The sequence below is a fragment of the Podarcis erhardii genome (assembly GCF_964252035.2).
Source record: "Podarcis erhardii genome assembly, chromosome: 6".
NCBI lineage: Eukaryota > Metazoa > Chordata > Lepidosauria > Squamata > Lacertidae > Podarcis > Podarcis erhardii.
Window position 1 is genome coordinate 11007281 of NC_138510.1, and position 26371 is coordinate 11033651.

The 26371-nt window shown below is 41.8% G+C and overlaps 1 protein-coding gene across 2 annotated transcripts in view; it reads right to left on the bottom strand.

Annotated features, from left to right (window-relative positions):
* OSBPL2 (oxysterol binding protein like 2) overlaps positions 1-26158 on the bottom strand; it is a 66834-nt gene extending 40676 nt beyond the window's left edge. Inside the window, exons 1-2 of one of the 2 annotated variants that reach the window (XM_081867866.1) lie at positions 26004-26157; positions 14369-14468 (exon numbers count right to left, since the gene is read on the bottom strand). The gene's annotated coding sequence lies outside the window, so the exon portion shown is untranslated. Of the gene's footprint in view, positions 1-14368; positions 14469-26003 lie in introns of both variants that reach the window. The other variant, XM_081867867.1, reaches the window with a different exon arrangement.
* Positions 26159-26371: the final 213 nt, after the last annotated feature.

The window sequence follows — 26371 nt, forward strand, 5'->3', positions numbered from 1 at the left end:
TAGAACCCAGCCAACATTTTTGTTCATCAGTGACCCTGCCGCTCCTCCATGTTATCCAGTACACAGAAAATACACAAAAATGAAGCAGCAAACTTTTCAGTACATCCCCACCAAAACCCTCAAAATCAGAAGCAGTAGATGCCTCTTCCACTGTTTCTGATCTTCCTAACTATCTAGTATGAACTAACTGTCTCATCTCACACTCAACATTAGAAGGTAAAACAGTAGAAAAGACTCACACGGCTTCTAATTTTCTCCAAAGCACAGCAGAAAACAAGAGATGAAACCCTGCCCTTTCACAGTTTTAGTTTTTTTAAAAAAGGTATCCCACCGAACAGCCTATTCAGGCTCTTGTGCACATTCCTGAGAAACTTGGGAAAGGGAGGGCTAGTTCCTCCCACCTCACTCAAAGTGAAACCAACACCTCCCCTTTTCAGAGTCCTCTTCACATGCACACAATTACCTAAATTGTCTGGTTTACTACAGTTTGTTTTAACAGCATCTCTCGCTTTAGTCTTTAAGGCACCAAATTTATGGCTGGTATTGACAACCATCTTTGTGGGCCTCTGATTTTATGTATTAAACATATACAGCTATTAAGGAATAAACTTTGGGGGGGGGTAAATAGAAATTGGACCTGTAACAAATGTGGCAGTGTACCCTCACTACCTAGCAGAAGTGCTGTTCAAAGTTCCAGCCTGTCAGCCATGCACTCATCCAGGATACCATATTATTATTATACTATACAGTGGTACCTCGGGTTAAGAACTTAATTTGTTCTGGTGGTCCATTCTTAACCTGAAACTGTTCTTAACCTGAGGTACCACTTTAGCTAATGGGGCCTCCCGCTGCCGCTGCGCCGCCGGAGCACGATTTCTGTTCTCATCCTTAAGCAAAGTTCTTAACCCGAGGTACTATTTCTGGGTTAGCAGAGTCTGCAACCTGAAGCGTCTGTAACCCAAGGTACCACTGTATTATTAGAGACTCAAGCAGGGCATTCCACTCCCTCAACCCCAGCTTTGTTTTCTTTTCCAACTGACAGTCAACATTCCATTGTTACAGAACTCAATCCTTACTGGGCTGTTTTGGGGAAAGGGATCAACTGTCCCCTTATGTCTCTCCAGAAAACATTTTTGTACTTCTGCATGTCCTGAATTTCCCCTGAGCATGCCAGTAACTCCCCATTTGTTTCTTAATGATCCCACTGGCATTCACTACTTGGGTTCCCTAGTAGGAATAATCTCTCTCACTATTGCATAATGTCTGCTTGCTCTCATCAGCACACTACATTCTGTTCAAATGGTAAAATTTGAAATTTGTATAAAGATATTGGAACAGAGATAACACAACTAGTGCAGCACCTCAAGAAGCAAACATTCATTGGCCCTAGTGAACACTTTCCAAGACAATAATGCCCACCCACATTCAGTGTTTGAAACTCCCATTGTTCTAGGCGCATTTTGCGACAGGGAATTACATTAGGGAGAGCAGTTCTTTAGCTCTGGGCATAGTTCCGCGCCTAAGATTTCAGATTATAACTGCAGAGTGGAAGGAAAGGTGGACCTTTTTCTGCCTCCCCACTTCCAGCTACTCTCTGAAGACTGGAGAAGAGACCCTCCTAAGAATATTAGGGGGGGTGGGCAGGGGAAGGACTAGGCCATGTGAAAAATGAACATAATATATTAGCTGCAACTAAATTACAGTGGTACCTCTGGTTAAGAACTTAATTTGTTCTGGAAGTCCATTCTTCACCTGAAACTATTCTTAACCTGAGACACCACTTTAGCTAATGGGGTCTCCCACTGCCGCTGTGCCGCCGGAGCACGATATCTGTTCTCATCCTGAAGCAAAGTTCTTAACCCGAGGTACTATTTCTGGGTCAGCGGAGTCTGTAACCTGAAGTGTCTGTAACCTGAAGCATCTGTAATCCAAGGTACCACTGTATATGGCTGCAACAACTGAACGTCTAGGCATGCTTTTTCATAACAAAAATACAAAGCTGAAAATGAATGTTTTCTGCTTTATATTCTTGTTATAAAAAAGGATGCCTAGACGTTCAGTTGTTGTAGCCATAGCCTAGTTTTAAGGTGCCATTTAGCTCCTAGCTTTCATATCTCAGTTTCTAACACTGCTCACATTATAAAGGGCTTATAACGAACCTACTCTCAGCAGTCAGAAGCATCATAGCCAGACACCAGAGAGAAGTGTCATGAGTGAACATGGACCAGTGGTACCAAATTGTATGGGAAACAGCCTTACTAGAATGGTATGGCTCCCCTTTATTACATACACAGTCCAACAAGACAACAAGAACCCACTGACAGCATATGAATCAATCTTTCTTTGGCGAACACTCGTAGCCAAGTAAGATTGTCGGCCATGAACACAGTCTTAACAGTGAGTCTGTGGGGGAGGGAGATTGTTGGGTTAAGTCAGGCATATTGTTTCATATTTCCATATGAATCAATATGGCTAACTTGACCCAACAATCTCCTCCCCTTCCCCATGCAAACAAATCTCACTGCAGTCAACTAAAAAAAACTAAATGATGTCCTGTCAACTAAATGATGCCCTGGGCCCCATCCAATCTCTTACTACTGAGGAAATATAATAAATGAATAGACGGAGAACCTATCAAAGTGAAGCTGACATAAAACCCCCACATATGAACCAAGTATTATCACCCCTCCTTCTGCCCCAACTTTATGCTGTATACAACATTAGCATCTCACTTTAAATGTAAAAAAAGATTCTACAACCCAAAAAAAGAGACGAGGCATGTACTATTAAAGAAAATCTTTAACAAAAAATATTTCTTTAAAAAAAAAGGAAAGAAACAAGCATTTCTCTACTACACTTACTTAGAGGTAAGCCTCAGTAAACTCAAAGGACACATACTTCCAAGAAAAAAGTATTTAAGAACTGAGTGAAAATGATCAATCCCTACATTTGGCCACAGACCTTCCTCGGTGTTAAGGTGGCATAAAACTGGTCAATGTGAAGTTTCTCTCTTGCATAGGAACCGTTCAGGATCTCTTTACAATACACTTATGTCATTCTTGCTATATCATACAGCATTCTACAAAACTTGGGCAAACTACAGACTGGTACATCCTGATAAATATATCTATATTGCATTCAAGCATTATTACTTCTTCCAAGTACTCATCCCTCTTTCCTATTACACCATATACAAGCATGGTTTCATTCATGCCTTCATTTTTATAGGAGAAAAGCACTGTAACTTAATTAACAAGCCAATCCCATGAGCCTATCTGCATCTACCAGCTTTGCATTTTTATCTCTTTCACCACACTCCATTGCTAAACTCCTGGAAGAAGACTAACACTGGAATCCTATACATATCTAGTCAGAAGCAAGTCCTACTGAGTTCAGTGGGATTTTCTGCCAGGTAAGCAAATACAGGATTGCCTCACTGAAAGCCCCATAAAGATAAAGGTAAAGGTACCCCTGACCATTAGGTCCAGTCACGGACAACTCTGGAGTTGCGTGCTCATCTCACTCTATAGGCCGAGGGAGCCGAATTTTGTCTGCAGAGTCATGTGACCAGAATGACTAAGCCGCTTCTGGCAAACCAGAGCAGCACACAGAAATGCCGTTTACCTTCCTGCTGGAGCGGTACCTATTTATCTCCTTGCACTTTGACGTGCTTTCAAACTGCTAGGAGGGTAGGAGCTGGGACCAAACAACAGGAGCTAACCCCGTCGTGGGGATTCAAACCGTCGACCTTCTGATCGGCAACCCCTAGGCTCTGTGGTTTAGACCACAGCGCCACCCGCATCCCACTGAAAGCCCCCATAGCCCCTCCCATTTTGGGAGCCATATGTGCTTTCCAATTCCTGAAATGGCAGAACTTGCTCTGGAGAACTTTGTGTACTCACTGTAGAGCAGTTTGTGTCACTTTAGGAACTAGAAAATTATTCCACGCTCAAGAAGTTACCGTGACAACATCCACTAAGTTCCTGCTCCCATGTTATGGCTGCTTTTATGAACTCAGTGCATCTAGCAACACACTAATAAAAAATTAATTATTGTGACAAATGACCGCAACAACTCTCAGTGAAACACACAAAACAAAGCAGATAAAAGTCACTCTCTGGGGAAGCACTTTTCTGTCAGTGGAAACATAAGATGACACCAATAGTTGCAGCTAATTAGAAGAAAATGCAGCATGTCAAGAAGAGTCTCTTTTCAAGACAAAGAGACTGAGTAAATTTGAACTGCCCATTGTCCCAGAAAACCTGAAGCTAAAGCTACACATGGCAGTTTCCAGCTATGTTGTGTTATCATTGAGAGGGCACTTTCTTGGCAAAGTTAAGCAATTCTCCCCTTTCACTTCAATGGAATAGAGTTAAGCACATGCTTGACTCTCCTATGAAAATTAATAAAACTTAAGCATTTTAGTTCTGGCTATCTTGTGCTCAAAATGTATAACTATATTTTTATATAAAACATAAAGTCTTGACACCTTAAGTCTTAATCTTCAGATTCCTCAACTATTAAATAAATACATATATCCAAGGATGGCTAGTACCCCAGTTTTAAACATTTATGCAAACTTTTTTAAAAAAGAAATGTCATCTTTTTTTTCTTTGAAGCTTTGAGCTCCATCATTAAACAAAAACAAAAACCTAGTTTCCCTACTCAAAGTAGGTTCAATCTAAATACTGATAAGTTAAGACTTGTGAACTGATTCAGGCTACAATCCTATGCACACTTAACTAGAGGTGAACCTCAATAAACTAATCGCCTTTATTTCTGAGGAAATATGTTTAGAATTCCCCTGCACATAAGTCTCTTTCCTTATGGTTCTACAAAGTCTAAAATAGTTTCTGTAGCAGTCAGTAATGTCAAAGTAGAGTAGCAAAAGTTAAAGATCAACAAATAATCCAGAACAAGAAAAGTATATTGAAAAGTTGATATGAGTGTTTGGGCCAGGAAGGCATATTTAATTCCTTTAATGCTATTACCTAAATTGCATAAAGAAATTAAACAGATTTACAAATGTTTGGGCCCAACATTTAGTTAAAATGCCCTGTAAGTTAGTACTATAATCAAATTCAGACACATTTATTCAGGTTTAAAACCTTTTCCTATTTTTTTCTTTACATGCTAATGTAACAAAGATCCACCAGAATGACAGTGCAGCCCAGGGCAGAGTTTGATCAGCCTTTTATAATTACAAGTGAACTTGCATAAAGATAAAAATGTCAACGGACTTACATGCTCTCTCTCTGCTGCTGCTCCCAGTTGAAATTGAAAGAATAGTCAAATGTCATTGGCACATCCTTAAAGACATTCCTGGGTGTGTTGTGATTCCCTGTTTTACCAAACGACGCACTAGGTCACTGAGGGACATGTTGGTACACACAGATTTAAAACCTACACTTACACAACGGACCTTAACCAACTCTCCACGATGTTTTTTTAGATGTGGTCATTACACCTCATGTAAATATGCATTGCAGGTGAAAGAGTTTTCTAATAAAGAAGGCTTTAAGTTTGTTTTGCAATCATTTGCCACGTGCGCCACTTCACGCGTAATTTACGTGATTATGTGCAGTTGTGGGTTATTGTATGTAGGACCCGCCATTAGACCCATCAGGGTCAGGATATCTGAGCATCATTCCAGAATCAGAAACAGTGTTGTTGACGTGCCTTTGGTACAACACTTTACTCAAGCGTCACATTCTGATGAGGATCTAACATTTTTTGTCATCTTGGCACATCAGGGACCTATAGATTAGAACAAGCTAAAAAGATTCTTTTGCAGAAAGAAACGAGATTTATTTTTCTACTCAACACTTTACATCCTTCAGGCTTGAATACAGAATTAGATTACAGCTGTTTTTTATGAGTTATTACATGGTTAACATCTTAAAGGAATATTATCAATTTCTTAAAAAAATCATTTATGGTTTTTGATTAAAATATGGTCTCTTTAAGAAGCATTTATAGAAATTATAGCCACCTGTGGTTGTAGCCGATATTGCCTCTCTCTATATAAAGAGGCATTAGGTTAATGATCATGATGACTGAATCCATTATGTTCCATGTTTCTGATATACAAGAATACGGTATGTAAATTTATTGTTTAGTATGTGTGTTATGTTACTTGGTTTTGTATAAAATTACATCACATTATGTTCGTTTATATAATCCAGAGTATGCACAGTTGACGAAGCCCGGTTGGGCGAAACAGGGAATTATCATGGAATCCTTGTCTTATTTTCAGCATGTGCCATTCTTCCAAGTTTTTCTTCTGATACCTACATACAAGGAATGCTAGAATTCTTAAGCATCTTCACGTGGAACACTACAAGATTGGTATAAGAATTCCACACTGTGGATACTGCCAATATAAGAACTGAATAGATTGTATTTCCTGATCTATCTGATGGACTCTAATTTCTCATGTTTTGTTTATATAATACATTGGTCTATAGAACCATATATTTTGATATATGTTGAATCACATTTAAAAAGAATTTATATAGTTACATACAGCCGTTGTTTGTGCTGTTATCAGCTGCTCCCAGTTCGCCACCACAAGCAGAACTGAATGAATGGAACTACATTTCTTGGACACTATTATCTCCCTAATCCTGTAAAGCAGGGGTAGCACCTCTGGTGTGTTGATATTTTCACCCCTTCCATTGACAGACTCTCCTGATCTGATGTTTTGAAAAAGGAGGGGGCGGAAACTGCTCTTCTACTCCTGACTGACTGCTTGACTCTGTGTGTGGAGAGAGTCTCATCTATGTAGATGGCTGAGTGGGAGACGTAACACTCATGTAAGCCAATAGTTCGTTAGTTTGTAGTAGCTATTAGAAATAAAAGGAGTTATGCTTCACAGCTAGCTTCCGCGTTATTTATACTCTGCATAAGTCTGGTGCTCACAATGCACAGTTGTGGGTCCAATGCACTGGGACCTGCATTCCAGGATTGGAAGGTCTCTGAAAGTGCTCCAGTCGCCTAGCCCAGTCAGGTCAGAACCAGTTATTGGGCCCATTCACTGACATCGGTTGAAAGGCGTACTGACATGGAGTTCATGATGTGCTCCTTCTGAGGTAGTTTGTCCACCTTTAGTCCCCACCCCGCACTCAGCTCTCACCTGTGGCTCCTAGATGTTGAATGGTCTCTTTAAATGTGAATGTTCATTATTGTTCCACAAGATGTGTATGTCTTTAAGGGCCAGAGCAAATAACGAGACCCAGTTTTACAGCTGTGAAACAGTATAGCAGGTGCTGCTAAGTTGTGTTAATTAAGCTGTGTCAGCAATTGGGTATAGTATATAAAGAGCAGCACCTAGCTCGCTCAGTACCCTGGGGGATGGGTTGGTGGTTGGGTCATGCTTGTTGATATATTTAGCGTAAAAGGAGTTTTTGTTATTAAAACCTTGATAAAGTTATTTTTGAGTTCCTTGTAATGCGTGATCTCCCCAGCAAGCTTTCTGCTGCGCAACTAAACTGCAAATAGCCAACACTAGACAGTGTCAGCATGCAACAGTGGTCACATGCCAGGATCAGCTTCAACTGGCCGGGTAAACCAGGTGAGGGTAGCCAATGGGTCTCAAACCCTCAATGAGTTACGGACTTCCCCTGCATGTGTAGACAGGCTCAAGTGGATTGAGCAGATGAGACAAATAGTGGGTCCAACAGTCATGATGGTGGTTTCTGCACATGCTGCAGAGGGAAATGAGGGGCAGATGGGGCTCAACAACATAGGAAGGTAGCTCTAATCCTAAATCTCCTCTGCGTTGCGGGATATCTTCAGGAGAAGAAAAGGCTAAGGAGTACACCCAACACAAATCTGGAGTGGAGTCTCTAAGACAGTTGGATGGTGCCTTGCATGCCTCTTTCCAGCAACTCCTGCAGCAAAGTTGGTGCCATACATATGGATCTGATTTTCATTGAACCACATCAGCAAGGCTGAGAGGAGTCTTGTCATCTGGGCAGTCCAGAACCTCCACACACACTGCCCAGGCATGTGCTCTGGGGAGGTCACTTTAGTGCAGCTAAAATAGCAGTTCAACTTCACCCAAAAAGGTGCATTCTATTGCCTTTTGAGACAAATGGGATACCAATAACCACAACCTACACTTACTCCACCTGTAGCAAGAAGGAATTGTTGAGCCTCAAGCCCATTCTCAAATTTTCCTCAGGGCAAACCTCCTGAACAAGCAATGTTCCACATCAGCATTTTTGGAAAGCTTGTTTCCTAGGATACCTAAAGAACTCTAACAGTTTGAGCAGATCAATACATATATTCATAAGTTTTCTCCTTACAGCTCTGATAAAAAAACATCAAAATGTAGCTTTTCAACTCCAAATGACAGCTTCTCTTCCTATAAGAACTGATTTATGGAATTAGGTTACCAACTGCATTCATCTAACACAGCCTTCTCCAACCTGGTGCCCTCTGGAACTCTGGCCAGCACAGCCATACAATAAAATGGAATATGCACAAGGTACAATTGTAAATCAAATGTTCAATTCTTTCAATTCAATATATAGGCTGTGACAATACCGAAAGCAGCATGGTTAAACCAAAAGATACAGTTCTAGTTGATAAGTAAACCTTTTCCCTTCTCTGAACTGTTGCCCATATAACAATAATGTATTCTGCATCCAAAAAGTGCCTTGAGAAACTACACTAAATGAGCAAAAGCCTGTAAACAAGCAAAATACCTTGTTGTCTATATAAGCAACAGAAAAAAGGTTTAAAATCTAAGATGCCAGTTGGAAACAGAGACAAAGGATACAGCTACATTTCTTGTGAAACATTCTATCATTAATATTTGAAAACATTCTAAACCTTGCATCAAGTACAGTGGTGCCCCGCAAGACAAATGCCTCGCAAGACGAAAAACCTGCTAGACGAAAGGATTTTCCGTTTTGGAGGTGCTTCGCAAGACGAATTTCCCTATGGGCTTGCTTCGCAAGACGAAAATGTCTTGCGAGTTTTTCCGACTTTTTCCCCCTCCCCCCCCCTTTTTCTAAGCCGCTAAGCTGCTTATCCGCTTATCCGCTAAGCCGCTAATAGCGCTAATCCGCTAAGCCACTAATGGGCTTGCTTCGCAAGACGAAAAAACCGCTAGACGAAGAGACTCGCGGAATGGATTCTTTTCGTCTTGCGAGGCACCACTGTACAGTATAGTTCTGTGATTTCCAGTTTCATGGGTTTTTTTAAAAAAAAAAACCCTGAAAGATTATGTTCTGGGCTACTGATGCAGACTATTATGTTTCACCACCACTGCTGTACATACAACTATCTGATATGAAGCAGCAAACAGGAATAACGCAATCCATAAAATAAATCATTCTTCCAGGTTTCAAGCACTGGGAGACACTGTAATGCTTCGTGTAAATTTGTGGGGGCTGGGGAAAGCACCCATTCTCCAAATATGTAATGAGATTTGAATACAGTACTAGTATTAAAATCAATTTCAAATACAAAACAGACCCAGACTGGAATAAAAATATCCACTTAAAAAGCTTGTTGAAAAAGGAAAGTCTTCAATAGGCACCAAGACAACAGCTGTCTGATGTGCAGTGGGAGGAAGCTCTAAAAGGCCACCTGCTGTCACAGTAAACAAGATTCCTACTTCATACAGAATGGGCCTCTTGATGAGATGGTATCTGCAGGGTGCCCTCTCCTGCAGAGGACAATGATCAGCTGGGTATATAAGGGGTGAGACAATCTTTTAGGTATTCTGGTCCCAAGCTACAAAGGACTTTGTACACCAGTACCAGTACCAGAACCTTAAACTTAGCCTACTAGCTAACTGGCAGCAAGTGCAGCATTTTCAGCAGTAGCATAACATTACGGCAGTGACTGATCATTGGGCAGCCTACGTTAATGCATTCTACACAAGCTGTAGCAACTGAGCCCACAGAGAGTGCATTGTAGTAATCCAACATTAAGTTTACCACAGACAATCGAGCTATCCTGGTCCAGAAACAGTTGCAGCTATCTTTCCTGCCAAAGCTAGAAAAAGGCACTCCTAGCTACTCAAGTCACCTAAACTTCTAGTCAGAGAGATGGATCCAGGAGCAACCCAACTATGAGCACGCTCCTTCAGGGGGAGTACAACCCCATACAAAACAGGAAATTTCTCATTCTCCCTGTAATCCCCTGAAAAGCTGCTCTACAAGTTGAGGGATCCTTCAGAACAACATGTGAAGTGGTGCTTGGGTATGCAGGAGTGAGAAGGGGAAACTGGCAAAAAATCATTTCCCCTTCCTCTGGTGGGAGGCACCAATTGATCAGAGACCATTCTGTTCACAGAAGGGCATGTCTGGATCCAATCCATTATGATTTGAATGGGGTTTTTTTAATCACATGTTTCCATATGACCAATCATACTGAAGGGATGGGGAAACTATTTTGGTTGAGATGTTACCCACACATGCCAATCTTATAAGAGGTTTTTTTTTTTTTCCTCCTGAATGAGAAAGAAGGGGAAATGTCTCTTCTAAAGCAATTTCTGCCACCCATGGCTTTAATGTACCTGCATTAAGAACAAACAATGGCTGTGCACCATTTCAACTGATAAAGTGTGGTCTTTTTTTAAAAATCAACTAACTAAATATTGAACCCTAATTATTCTGCTTCATTAACTTTTTTACACAATGTGTACAAATTTTGACATCAGCTTGCAGTTAACCTGTGTACTCAAAATTCAAAACAACTGCCCTGAGACATTTTATATTCATTTGCCTTTGAACATTTCTAGCAAAAACAGAGGCGGGGGGAGTGAAGGGAGAATCACACCCTTTTAAAAAGCCTCTTCTTCATACCTTTCACTATGCAAACACAACTAAATTATCTACTAGTTCATTTAAAGCAGCCTGGACAGGCTAATTGACTTAACAGTACGGTATTTACAAAAAGGAAGAGGAAAGATTTCAGAAGTTCTGCCAAAATTTCTAGCTCTGGAAAACAGAGATGTTACCCAGAAAGATTACACCAGTTGGATACAATATTGGATACAACACTTGGCCACAAATTACAACCTGGGCAATCCAACATGACCACCAATCTGTCTTTATGTATTTTTCTACTTTGGGGAAACTTGCTATGAACCCAGTTTACCTTTGTATGCTTTGTTTAGGTTTATTTCACTGTACCTACATAAGGGATTTGCAGGTCGGAGTTAAACATTATAAACTTAAAGCCTTTGCAGATGACCTTGTATTGACATTACAGGAGCCAATAGCTAGCACTAAGAGGGCCCTAGAATTAATCCAGGAATTTGGTCAAGTGGCAGGTTTTAAATTAAATAAGTCAAAAACTAAGGTTTTGGAGAAAAATTTGATGCCGATTGAGAGGTTTCAGAAGGAGACAGATTTAACATTGGTAAAGAAGGTAAAATACCTGGGGGTGAATATGACTTCTAAGAATGTTAATTTATTTAAAGATAACTATGAGAAATGTTGGTCAGAAGTGAAAAAAGATCTAGAAATTTGGTCGAATTTGAAGCTTTCCTTGCTAGGTCGAATTGCTGTTATTAAGATGAATGTATTGCCGAGAATGCTGTTTTTGTTTCAATCTTTGCAAATTATTGACAAGATGGATTGTTTCAAGAGGTGGCAAAGAGATATCTCTAGATTTGTCTGGCAGGGCAAAAAGCCCAGAATAAAATTTAAGATACTTACGGATGCTAAAGATAGAGGGGGGTTTGCCCTGCCGGATTTGAAACTTTACTATGAATCAGCAGCTTTTTGCTGGTTGAAGGAATGGCTACTTCTTGAGAACACAGACATCTTAGATCTTGAAGGTTATGACAATGTATTCGGGTGGCATGCATATTTGTGGTATGGCAAGTAATGTATGGTCGAGATATAAAGACTTTCTGGAAAGTAAAACCCCAAGGTGGCTCTCACCTATGGAAGCGAAAGCTTTGAAAAAACTTAATATGGAGACTAAATGGCCAAAATATTGGGAAATTTTGGAACAGGAAGGTGACAAATTGAAATTGCAGAGTTATGAGAAGCTTAAAGATAAGGTGCGAGACTGGTTACATTATTTTCAAATAAGAGAGGCCTATAACCAGGATAAAAAAGTGAGTTTCTAGGTGGAAAAATCAAAGAGACAGAATTGTTAGAACCCAATGCTAAGATATTATCAAGAATGTATAATTTGCTGTTGAAATGGAACACTGAGGAAGAAACGGTAAAATCTGTTATGATAAAATGGGCACAAGATATAGGATATAACATTATGTTTGCTGACTGGGAGAAGTTGTGGACCACCGGGATTAAATTTACGGCATGTAATGCCCTAAGAGAGAACATTATGAAAATGATGTATAGGTGGTACATGACCCCAGTCAAGCTTGCAAAAATATATCATTTGCCCGAGACCAGGGAGAAGAGTCAGTGGAAGAAGATTGGAAGAAATTTAAAATTTACTTACAGAAATATTGTAAAATTTTTGAATGTTAATGGCATTGAAATGAACTGAAGGGGTTCTAGCAACGAGGTTAAAAATAAGATTGGATGGATAATCAGACAAATGAATTGGATATGAATTTGCTGAATTAATTTTCAACAGGGATTAAAAAAAGGGAGATGTGAGGAAGTCAAGAAAATAAGTGAATCAAAGATGAGAAGTAAAAAGAGGGATTTTTGTGTTTTTTTCTTTCTTTTTTTCTTAAAATGTGTTTTTTCTTTTCTTTTTTGAAACTATTTTTTTTCTTATAATTTTGTATTTTGTGTATTTGTTCTTGTCTTTTCTAAAAGTTAATAAAATATTTATAAAAAAAAAAAAACATAAGGGATTTGCTTTGTTTTAGTTATAGTGCAATAAATTTCCCAAGAGATATATAGGTCAAAGTTTCAGAAGTCTAATGTTTGACATTCTCACATTATGATCAATTTAAGCTATGATTAATTAACAATTAACTCTTAATCATTATAGTTCAGATATCGTATTTTTCACCCTATAGGACACACTTTTTCCCCTCCAAAAATGAAGGGGAAATGTGTGTACGTCCTATGGGGCAAATGCAGGCTTTCACTGAAGCCTGGAGAGCGAGAGGGGTCGGTGCGCACCGACCCCTCTCGCTCTCCAGGCTTCAGGAAGCTATCCGCAAGCCGTGGGAGAGCTGCTCGACTTCGCGCAGCTCTCCCACGGCTTGCAGAGAGCTGCCTGCACCCAGAAGCCTGGGGCGAGCTGAGCTCAGCGCCCCCCAGGCTTCGGGCTTCGCACAGCTCTCCCACGGCTTGCGGAGAGCTGCCTGCACCCCGAAGCCTGGGACGCGCTGAGCTCAGCGCCCCCCAGGCTTCGGGCTTCGCACGGATCTCCGCAAGCCGTGGGAGAGCTGCGCGAAGTCGCACAGGTCTCCCATCTCTTGTGGAGAGCTGCCTGCACCCCGAAACCTGGGGGGCGCTGAGCTCAGCGCCCCCAGGCTTCGGGCTTCCCACGGCTTGCGGAGAGCTGCCTGTTCTGGGGGCTGGGGTCAGGGGAAGCTCAGGCTTCCCCCGCCTCAGCCCCGCGCCTGGGGGGGAAATATTTTTTTTTCTTTATTTCCCCCCCCAAAAAAAAAACCTAGGTGCGCCCTATGGGCCAGTGCGCCCTATGGGGCGAAAAATACGGTACTTGTCAAGCACTGATATTTAAAAAGAGGAATATTTTCAACAAAAGCACCAAAACATTACCTAATTCATTTGTCAGGTCAATTCAAGCTTGGGTCAGTAGTCTTATCAACTACCTTAAAATGTTAAAGACACTAATAATCGTTTAATGGTCTTCTACCAAGTAGGGAATCTCCTACGTACATCAGTTGCTGAAATAATAAATTCAACAGATGGCAACTCAAATATATTAAAAGTTTTTTCCTCATCTCACCACGATCCCCAATCAATAATCAAATTTCCTTGGTTTCCCAATTGTGTGAACACTAGTACAGTTACTTCCACCTATTTGCAATAATATAAAGTTGATGGGGTAAAATGGCCTCTTGGGTCCCAAAACAGAAGCACATTGGTCAAGTTTACATCATCATTCCAGACTACATAAGTGTCTCTCTCCTTACTCCTGCTCTCTTCCCTTCCCTCCAGGCCTTTGTCCTGGCTTATTTTCCTGCTTTGGTAACTTGATGTTAAGCCAGAATTCCCTGTTTCAAACAAATGGAAGGCTCTGGATTGATACAAGCCAGAATCTTCTCACCAAAGCTAGAGAACAACGGAAGGAGGCAAAGGCAGATAAGCCTAATTCTCATTCTCAACTTTATAAACTAGTAACAGCTGGGTAAGAATACAAGTTCTTGCCCACTAAATAATACTGCTCAAAAATTAAACAGCCTAGTTAATACAAAGGACATGTGTAATAGGAATCTTACCTGTCAAATTAAATTTCACTGTAACATTGATTATATGATGGACTTGTAGACGGTCATTTGTACTGAAATACTTCACAGCTTTTGCTCAAGCTGTGAGTACCTAAAAATAAAAAATATTAGTATAATTTTAAAATGGTATTAGAGATGGCATTTTCCCCCACTACAAAGCCAAAGTTATTTGAGGCTGTTTACCGGCTTTTAAGGTGGTAATGGCAATTTCCTAGCCACAGAAGTGGGCCAGGAGACAGTTTCAGTATTTGCCCCTTCCAATGAGCTCTTATTTACAAATAATGTATGTTGCATAGATGAACTGACTGACAGTGCTGAAGGGCAATCAAGAATTACCACTTCCTCATTAGAACTTTGCCTAACTGTAAGCCCACTGGGTACCTGCATGCCCCAATTCCTCCATCCTAATTTGATCTTCCAAGTTCTGGAATTACTACAACATAACAGTACCTATGGAAACTTCCTCACTGTGGTTTCTTGACACAGGAAGGCTTAACAGTGCAAGCTTTTAGAATCTGTGTTTCACTCTGCCCAGTGCTTTACACAACAAAGAAAAGCTAAAAATTAAGGAAGTGATTGCATGCAGCTATGTCAACCAATATTTTTAACCATATCCATAAGCCCAATATGCTATATTTAGTGTCTTAATATGATTAATTATTATTTGTCTTTAAAAATGGAGCCAGAGAATAAAGCCAGCCCTCTTGTGACATCTCTTCTGCTTCTAAAGGAAACCAGGCTATTGTCCAAATATAGTTAGACTGAAGTGATAATGTGAGAAAAGCAGAGTCAATTGAATGGCTGTTAAGGATTAGAAATTAAAATTTATACTGAATGCAGTATTTATATTCTGGTTCCTTACAAAACAGACACAATTGGGCTAATCCCAAATATTTCACTAAACTATCAGCAAGCATATATGCACTAACTTTTCTCCCATTGCTTCAATTCACGTAAGATGTTTTTAAAAGAAACTTTATTATTTTTTTTTTAAGTAAAGACATAATGCAAACAACATCAAACATACTGATACAAAAGAGAGAGAAAAGGAAAACTATAATGTGGTAATCCAGACATCCAATATAGGAAAGTCAATTTGTTTACCTTTTTTTACATAATTTAAGATTCAAATTATGAATGAAAAGGGAAGTCCCCAATATGTTTCTTTGTTGTAAAAAAAAAAAGAGAGATACACATATATTTAAAACTTACTTTACAGACAGTGCTGAAGACTCTTCCTAACTTCAATTTTAGAATACTTGGATATCCACCATATCAAATTTCTTTCCAGGGTTGGGGTGCTCTCTGATGGCCCTTTTGCATTTATTTAAATATTTTTTTAAAAGACTGCTGATGTGGAAAAGGTTCCAGCAACAAGAGGCTTTTTTAATGTAAGTGGAATAGCTCAAGGGCAGAGTGCCATAAATTACAGCCTGATTTGCCAACAACAGGAGGCCCTGAAAAGATGCTAATCTGCCTGCACCAAGCAACGCTTGAACCTAATTGGCTGCCTTCTAGAGTTGACCCCCCAATCATACAACCACCAAGGAAGTACTACAGAGGGAAACATTCTAGGTCAGAGATGGAGTAACTCTGCACTGAGTGTTTTGCACACAGTGGAAAAGGCAAATGCTATATCAGACAACAACACTAGCTTACATATCTGGCTGATTTTATACCAATTATGAAAGAGCCAGGATATTAAACTGTATATTGATGGAAACACCACTACAAATAAGTATTTGTGTCAAAGTCTTTCCTTCAAACAAAGTGTAGGTTCAGTATGTTGGGTTGCATTTAACTAAGTTCTACACAGAGTAGACCAGGTAAAATTAAAGAACCTAAGTTAGACATGTTCATTAACTTCCATGGGTCTACATTTGAGTAGGACTAGCACAGAATACAACCCAATATCTGTTATTTATCATATCAATACCGTGCCCTTTCCCAAAGGAACTCAGGGCAGTGTTGTCAGGGAACCATGTTTCTCTGTCATTTTAAACATGTCTCTAGCAGCTCGATGCAAAAGGAACTCCATTTTGTCTATGAATGTATGACAGGCTGACTTTTAGATACCCAGGGTAAGAAAGCCCTCCAGTAATATAGATTATGAAGGCATAAGACATAAGAGCCCTGGAATATGCAGGTGCCTTCCTCCCTGCCTAGGTCTTAATGGAATCAAATCATACAGGCACATCCATTTATCAACAATCGATCTAGAGTTCAGACTCCAGGGAATTTCCAAGGAACAGGAAAACCTACTAGGAAACAGATTAACACCCATTAAACTTAGTAACAACCAGTGTTAGAAACTCAAGATAGGCTAGGGTGACTGTGGCTGATTATCAGTTAAACACCTGGTTAGTTCAGATTACAACCTCAGGAACAACACATCAGGTATTTTTCTAAGTCTAGTATTTGGTCAGGGCTACTTCCCATTCCAGGGACGTGGGTGGTGCTGTGGGTTAAACCACAGAGCCTAGGACTTGGCAATGAGAAGGTTAGCGGTTCGAATCCCCGCAAGGGGGTGAGCTCCCGTTGCTCGGTCCCACCTCCTGCCAACCTAGCAGTTTGAAAGCACATCAAAGTGCAAGTAGATAAATAGGTACCGCTCCAGCGGGAAGGTAAATGGTGTTTCCGTGCACTGCTCTGGTTCGCCAGAAGCGGCTTAGTCATGCTGGCCACATGACCCGGAAGCTGTACGCCGGCTCCCTCGGCCAATAAAGCGAGATGAGCGCCGCAACCCCAGAGTCGTTTGCGACTGGACCCTAATGGTCAGTGGTCCCTTTACCTTTACCTTTACTTCCCATTCCAAAATGAAACAAGGATTGCATTCAACTTTTGTTCAGAGTAGACCCATTAAAATTAGCAGCTAACTTAGGTCAACTAACTTCAGTGTGCCTACTCTGAGTAAAAGTTAGTTGGATATGACTGCATATCCCAACCTAACATTAATCCTAACTAACTGGCATCAGCATGAAATGTCACAAAACAAGCCCTTGAAAACAACCTTACAGTGCAGATGTGCTGATACCCTTGCAAAGATAAGAAAGATAAATTACAGTTGCATACAAGCAGCAACCCTGAAACAAATATCAGGTTTTAGTGTAAGCAGGACCAATGAAAAAAGTGCAAATGAGCCAATGCACGACAATATCAGTTGAGGACACTGAACAGCAATATTAAGGTATATTCATTACTACATTTGGTGGCAAATTATAAGCATGTGGCACATACCAAAAGACACACACACCACTCCTTTTATACTTTTCATAATCTTGTCTCTCAGCATTATAGGAAGTGCTATGCCTCCTCAGAGTATAAAACATATATAGGGGTTCAAGATACACACCAGTTCCATCACTGTGATCAACTAACCTTCTGTTGCATTGAAATGACCCTTTTTTCCTAATCTACTTGAGACAATCTCAGGTTGATTGATTGTGGGTGAAAGGAAAGAAAGAGAATTTTTTAGAAGGCATGTAATCCAGAGAAGTCAGAGAGACACTTGTAGTAGAATAAATATGTGCATTGCTAAGGACCCGATACTGTAGTTCTAAGGCTTGTAATCTAAGCCATGCTATGATGTGGGGTGGAAAAATAGCCATTTGATAAGTTCATTAGGAATAATGAATGGATACCAATTATAAATACAATATTAGGGAAGGTTGGCAGTAAGTTGTATTAAATGATTTTCATCTGATTATTACTAAGTATGTGAGAGAATAAATGTATAGCACTGTTTTGTAAATTGGAATGAGAAAAATAAAAATGGGAGGTCAATAGCAATCACTGATCCTCCCCCCCCACCCACTTAAATTTAAACAACACAAGAGAAATACATGATATTGTCTTTTAATTTTTTTAAGTATTTGAATAAGAATGTCTACACAATATAACATTTAACCACATTAAGTATGTTTTAATTTCCCCTTCCAATACTGTATTTCAAGTCAAACACTTGTGTTGTATTGGGACCAAAATAAAAACAGGGAATACTTTCAATGTTGTTTTCTAAATACAAATAAAACAAACATGTTGAAATAGGAAAGCAGCTAGTTTTCCAACGTAAACTGGAGCTTTTTGATGACAAGAGCTGTTTGACAGAGGAACAGACTACCTTAGAACATGGTGGACTCTCTGTTATTGGTGTTTTTTAAATAGACATTGGATGGCCAGCTATGAGAGATTTTTCAGTTACAGTTCCTGAATTTCAAGGGGTTGGAAAAGACTTTACAATTCTAAGAATCTATTATTTCCCTAAGAAATTAGTCTAATTTTCATTTTTCAATTCAAAATTTTCAAGAAAACACCACTAAAGCCATCTTCTTTTAAAAATGAATACAACCCACTTCTGTCCAAATATGCAGTTCAAAGCTGGAAAAATCATACATATGAATGAAACACGGTGAGTACACTTCCACAATAGCTCTTCTGCTTAATATATATATGGTTGCACATCCTTAAACTCAGGCTCTGCTAAGTATACAGATCGCCCAAGAGAAGCAGGCAAGTAAAACTAGCCCCATCAATAAGAAATAAGCAGAATGATGGAGATACCAGAAAAAGCCTCTCTGAAGTGAAGTTTATACAGATATAAAACTTGATGAGCTTTTCAAGCAATTTGCCTGCCTGCCCCCAGCACAGATTATGCAGAAATCCTTACATGAGGATTTAACTGCTCAAGTGTCCTTACTTTTCATTCCTCCTGATTTTAGTTATGCATACCAATTATCTTGTATTCTTTGTATATATGGTCCTTGATTATATGTAATATTTTATTGATTTATTAATTTGGGGTTGGGGAGGAAGAGTACAGAAATTTACAAATAAATAATATTGCGTAGATTTGTTATATTACACAGTGACCTTCCCAAAAGATATACCAGGTTCTTCAGTTTCACCCCTACACCTCTGAGGCGGGAAGGGTTCACACTACAGAAGATAAGATGTTCTCAGTTGCAACAATATTCCATACATAAGGGGTCAGCAAAGTTTTTGTGACTTGGGCCAGTTCACGGTCCCGCAGACGCCGCGGTGGGCCGGAGTGTGTGTGTGTGCGCACATGCGCAAACACTATTTCCTGCAGCCAATGGGAAGCCAGTCAGCATCGCAGAAGGCAGTCCCCACTCTGCTCTGTGCTGGTTTAGCACAGAGCATGGGAGCCAACTGAGCGGGCGGCAGGGGTCCCCAAGCAGGTGGCAGGGGTTCATGGGCCAATTAAACAAACCCCATGGGCTGCTTGTGGCCCATGGGCCTTAGGTTGCTGACCCCTGCCATACATCAATATCAAACACTTTGGGATGGCTGGGATTTGGCAGCAATAACTAAATCTAACACATATTTGCACAATTGCTTCTTCTCCTCATATGCCAAGCTTCAGATAATACATCAAAGCAAGCTGCAGTATACATACATTCTGCATTGCCCAGGAAGCCAACCATAAGAGTATTCATATTAGCTCCACAGACATCCTATACACTTTGGCCATATTAACTTTCAACAGAATTCAGAATCCCTAACTGCTGTCTAAAACAACTGAATTTTGCAATTGACACTGCACTGCAAAATCCAAGGTGTTGCTTGTCATCATAAAATATCTCACGTCATCTCCATATCTAACCCTTTCAACTGTACAGAATAGTTTTAGCTGTAAACCTCATTCATAGTCACAAACACACTGACTGCATTATTCTTGAAATGAAAGGCATAATAATAATAATAATAATAATAATAATAATAATAATGGTTTAAATTTTATGTGGCCTATGGTTTAAATTTTAGTGTTATGCAAATGAGTCTTGGGGTCCCTTGTTTTCCACTTCCCACTTCTCCTGCAGCATAACCATGGTCAGAAATTCAGATATGTAAGCTAGGTGCCAAATGTCTCCTTAAACCATGGTTACAGTCACCAAAATGGAATGTCTAGTTCCCATTTTGGGGCAAGCCAGCTCTAAACTCTTATTTTTCAAATGATGGACTGACTGTGATTGATTATCAGTTAAGCATCTGGCTACTTCAGATGACAACCTTGAGCTAGTTAAGAACTTTGAGAACTTAAAAAAGAAAAGTCACTTTATCCAGGGACCATCCACATATACATTGGCCTATTCCTACCTCTTTTTCTTAATGGTGACATGGACCATTCATAGCATAGGAACATTCTTCACAACTCAGACCAGGGTTTATGTGGTTTATGAAGCTGACTTGTTTCAATAAATCAAAGTTAGGTTTAAGCACATTTAAGTTTGGATGTTATACTACACTGTGGTTAGCTGAAAACAGAACCACAAGTTTCCAGCCTCATCCTCATAGCTGCACTAGAGGAGACCAGAACAAGGAGCTGATGAGCCCATGGCTCATTCAGCAGGCCACTGTAAATTAAATGTTATCATGTTCATGACATTGATGTGGCTAAGAGGGCAACTTGCACAGAACCTCTTTGGCGAAACAATAGCTAATCTAGGATTTGAACCCAGGCTCTAATTCAACACTGTCCAGGGATACCTTATCTTTCACATGGTCATGCAATACACAGTAATGGAAGTCTTGCATCTGTTATACAAACTCCTGTTGTCCCACAGATGTCGTTTTGATCGCTTCTATATGGCTAAGGGAGCAATTCTAATTATGGGAAGCCAACGTAATTCACACAGCCTTAAATTAAGCCAGTGTAAAGTACACCAGATCCATACATGGTTCAGGAGCAGGGCTACTGCCGGCAGAGCCAATCTAGTCCTGACAGAGGGGAAACAAGCCTTTAAAATACAGTTTGACCTATGCCACACTTTTTGCCAGTGCAAGTTCCACGGGGCTGGTAGGTCACATGACTGAGATGAGCCAAGTCAGGAACCAGCACAAGTTCCCTCAGCCCAGTCTCCCACACAACACCCATTTTGCAAAGTTTACGCCAGTGTAAATTATGCCAGTCTCAGCTCAGCCAACTTAGCCAGGGTTGGGGACTTATACCAGCTGAACTAGGTATCTGCTGACTAAACTGGAGATTCGACACATCCTAACTCACTCAACCCAGCGGATCTAGGGTGGCACCCTAAAGCAGTAGAAATAGGGGTGCATAATAGCCATTAACACAATCTATGGAGTCTATTCACACTTCCCTTTACTGCATAACTACAAAGATTATCATTGCTTGTGTTCATACTTTGCAACAGAGGTGGTCCATATAGTTCCAGTAAAGGTAAAGGACCCCTGATAGTTAAGTCCAGTCGCGAACGACTCTGGGGTTGTGGCACTCATCTCGCTTTACTGGCTGAGGGAGCTGACATTTGTCCACAGACAGTTTTTCTGGGTCATGTGGCCAGCATGACTAAGCCACTTCTGGCAAAACCAGAGCAGCGCACGGAAACGCTGTTTACCTTCCCGCCAGAGCGGTACCTATTTATCTACTTGCACTTTGACGTGCTTTCGAACTGCTAGGTTGACAGGAGCTGGGACTGAGCAACAGGAGCTCACCCGTCGCAGGGATTCGTTTCAGTAAGAGGTGTTAAACATTCACCCGACTGGATTTTAGTAGGGTCAACAAATCACAGCAGTTGGTTTTTCTCCCACTTCTAAATTCCAGGGTAGATTATCCCATTTGTAGGACCCACCATAAAACCCTTCCTTTACATACTCTTTTCTCCATTTAGGAAGATGAGCATCTATTTAGGAAGAGGAGTATCTTCCAAGACAAGGAGCATGTGATATATTAGGGTTTCTACTTTCATACCACATGAAAGCAGCCTCCTGTCTTATCTAAAATGCGGGTCTCTCCTTCATATCTTCAGGGAACAGAAGATCCAGATAATAAAGTTAAAGTCTAATCTCTAAACTAGGGATGAAGCAATTGTTCTATACTTTAAGATGGAACAAATCCAATCTGAAATATCAAGTGCATTTAGGATAATAGCCCCCTCTTTGATTTTCACCACCTTACCTATCCCTAAACGGGTGACTCAAAACCAAGTCTCACCATTTGATATTTTCAAATCTTCACATTTTCAAATATTTAGTTACAATTCAGATTGGAGGTGAAGCAGGAGGCATTATTTTCCTATTTCACCATCTCTACAAGAAGTAAACATATCCATTGCTGCCAATGGGTGTGTACTGGTTTAAAATCCTCAATTATGCCAGAGATATAGATGGCAACTACATTCACATGTTCCAAATAGTCTCACAAACTGCAGGAAGAGTGGTCAGCTATGCAATAAGGAACAAGATACAGTATCCAAATAGGAGGTCATTTCTGCTCCTATGCAAGATAGTCTCACTAGAGCCAGGGCAGTCTCCAAGTTAGAAGGGACAAGGGACTTGCCACACCCCAAGGTACAAGGAAGTAGTGTATCTCCAGTCTAAAGTGAATTAGTCGAAGGGACAGGGCAGCAGATGTTATAAACAAATCTAGAGGTCTATTATCCCCTACAGTGCTATAGGCTATTCCCCAGGCAAAAGTCTCTCCACCCAGTTCTCTTCAGAGGAAGGAAATGGTTTCTGTTGTCACTGATACATCAAGTTACACCCTGGAGTAGGCCAAGGCAAGTTGTCAGCAACAAACAGAAGGGCAACAAACCTAACCCCAGGAATGACTCCTGCCTCCAGGCAAGACTGTCTGACTATTAAACCCTTAATGATTTGGGGCCAGGGCTGTTTTTTTAAAGTAGTCTTCACTCATTCAAACCTACTCACGAATAAAATTAGTTTGGTTGATGGGTGCAAAAGATAGGGCTTTCTTGGTGGTGGCCTGGCAATTGTAGAACTCACTTCCTATTGCACTACTACACATTTAGTGCAAACCTTAACGCATGCCCAGAAAACTCGTATTCCAGACTGCCTTTAACAGTGTTTATGCTATTGATTCTTGATGCTCCATGCTTCTTCACAATTTTGCCTTCTTATGCTTTTGATACGTTAAATGTATCCTAATACAGTGGTACCTCGGGTTAAGTACTTAATTCATTCCGGAGGTCTGTTCTTAACCTGAAACTGTTATTAACCTGAAGCGCCACTTTAGCGAATGGGGCCTCCTGCTGCTGCCGCGCCGCCGGAGCATGATTTCTGTTCTCATCCTGAAGCAAAGTTCTTAACCTGAGGTACTATTTCTGGGTTAGTGGAGTCTGTAACCTGAAGCATATGTAACCTGAAGCATATGTAACCCGAGGTACCACTGTATATCTCATTATCATTGTTGTACGCCACATTGTGAGGGTTATACACTAAAAGGCAGCCTATATATACTTCCAGTAAATGAATGTTGAGGTCTATCCCCACAGCACTGGTAGCAAATTAGGTCCCACAATTACAGACAGGGATGTTCCCTTCCTTGACCTGTAATGAAGTACACACTTTTGGCTTTAGTGCCAAAATGATGTGAAATATTTGCTATTCTCCTTTCTCTGCTTTCTTCCTTGCATTGGGAAAGGTGCAATTCTTCCTCTAAGAAAAAATGTCACATCTTAAATGTCCAAATTCCAGAGGTGAAATTTCAGTTTTGATGACAATTAGAATCTGTTCACCACCTCAATCTAGTGAGTATAAACCCATCAAAGAAATATAGCCACACGTTCATGAAGGGGTTCCTCTATCCCCAAAAGGAGGGATGAATAGCAGGGTGCATTCAGGCTTATGATGAGATACCACATCTACAAACTTAAAATATCACATTGGGTTCCCTTTGCCTAAGGCAGTGTTCTCAAACCTGAAACCCCAGCTGTTGTTGGACTACAATTCCCATTATCCCTAGCAGCACCAATGGTCAGGGATGATGGGAGTTGTAGTCCAACAACAGCTGGAGATCCAAATCTGAGAAACATTGTCCTAAGGTAAATGGAGCAATGCAAACCAAGAACATTGAGGAAGTTTTAAGTCACAGTTGGGGAACATGCGGCCCAGAGGCTGATTGTTATCATGCAGGCCTCTCTATCCAGTTGTCAAAACTCTAACAGCCACACCACTCCACCAGTCCTACTTCATAACTCCTTCATTGTTTTTGTCTCATTAGAATGTGTCCTAGAACTTTTATCATGTTTCTTGATTGCCTGGACAGAGGGGCGTGTGTGCATGTGTAGAAACTGACTGTAGAAAGGTAAAATGTAAATTCATTGCTTCACCAACTTTTCCCTCTGGCACTGACAGAGCATATGTGCACCCCCCATCCCAGACTGCCCAGATGAGAATGCAGCCCTCCATCTAAAAAAGGTTCCTTACCACTGCCACAAGGCCAAATCATGCACTCAGTACCAGGATTATCAGCTGAGCTGAAAAAATAATTCAAAAACACAACCAGCCTCTCATGATGGCCCCAGGGAGTTGGCACCTATGGCCCACAGCAGTCTTGCGACCAGAACTACCTTATCTGCAGAAATCAGCAGGTGAAATTTTTCAATATGCAGAGATCAGCATGTACAGAGGTACTAATAAATGTCTGCAGATCAAGATGCTGTTCCGAGCACAGGAGCAGGAACCCCAGCAACGCACACACAAATAAGGAAGTTGGCAACCCAACTCAAAAGCAGAGAAGTGGAAATCAGATGTAGAAATGCTTGCTTGGACTTGAGGGAATGCGGGGGGGGGGAGGGCGACGGGGCTGAAATGTCGATGGATATGTGTCTGTAAAGGGCGAGTTTGAACCCTTCAACAACACAGGGGCCTTATGAGGGGGCAAAAAAACCCCTCCTCCCTCCAAATAACATCTCAACCTAGGAGTGGCAAACAGGAGCATAAGAAACTGCTTTACAGACCACTGGCCCATCTTAGCCCAGCCCAGGAATGCCAGCTAGGCCCCACGACCATGGGTGCCCAGGGCCGTGGGTGCCATGCCAGGATTTTTGTTAGGGTGAGCAGGCAGGCTTCTACTGGGGGTGAGTGGGCATAACCTCAGTTTTTAAAGTATTTTTATTGATTCTTGCTGACATTTGGGGCGGCTGGCCCCTACATGGGGAATTTTGCGTGTGCTCAGGCACCCAGGAAACTGGCACCTACATCCCAGCTCACACGGACTGGCAGCAGCAGCAGCAGCAGCAGCAGCAGCCACCTTACCTGCAGGCGCTGGGCCCCGAACCTGGGTCCTCCTGCATGCAAAGCAGATGCTCTGCCGCTGAGCTGCAGCCCGACAGGGAAGCTGCCTTGCAGCAAGTCAGGCAAGCGCTGGCCCTCGGGACAGTCCACGAAGAGGCCGGATCTCGTCGTCGTCGTCCCCCCCACCCCACCCGGAGCCCTACCGGGGACTGAGGCGCTAGGGACCGAGCCCACTGGATGCGAGGCACCTGCCCGGCCACGGAGCCACGGCCCTCCCTCGAGGAGGGAAGGCACGGGTCTGGCCCCTCACCGCCCCTCCCTCCCTCTCCGAAACGAGCCTGACGGGTCCGAAAAGGAAAGGGCCTCTTCTTCCCTCAGAGTGGCCCTGTGAGGGGAAGGGGGAGAGGCAAAGCCTCGACGCTCTCCTCACAAGTAGCTCCTCTGGCTCCCTCTCCTCAGGCGGGCCGGGAGAAGGTTGTTTTTGGGGGGCCCAGCCACCCCCCCCTCGCCCCGCTGTGGGGCTCCAGCTGTTTCCCTCAGTGCCAGGCGCCCAAACCGGGTCGGGAGGTGAGGGACCAGAAGGACGGCGGCAGCGGCGACGGTTGGTTACCTGGCACCGGCCTCTCGCGGCGCGCGCGCTCGCTCGCTTCCTCACGAGACCCGCTTGACACCAAGGCGGAAGTGGGACCCTCTTTTTCTTCGTCGTCGTCGTCGTCGTTTTCACCCCCTTCTCCCTCGCTATCTCCCTCGCCCTCAACCCCGCCCTCAACCCTCTTTTGACAGGCAACCGGGGAGCTTCCAATCGAGCCCCGCCAAAGGGCCGTGACGACGTTAAGCCCGCCCCGCGTCCCTCTCCTCCCGAAAGCCCACCAATAGGCCGCGGCCTATGCTAATGAGAGAGGGAGAGAGCGGCGCTGCAGACCCACAGGCATCGTCTCTCCCGCGCGCGCGCGCATACAGACACGCCCGCCTCAACGG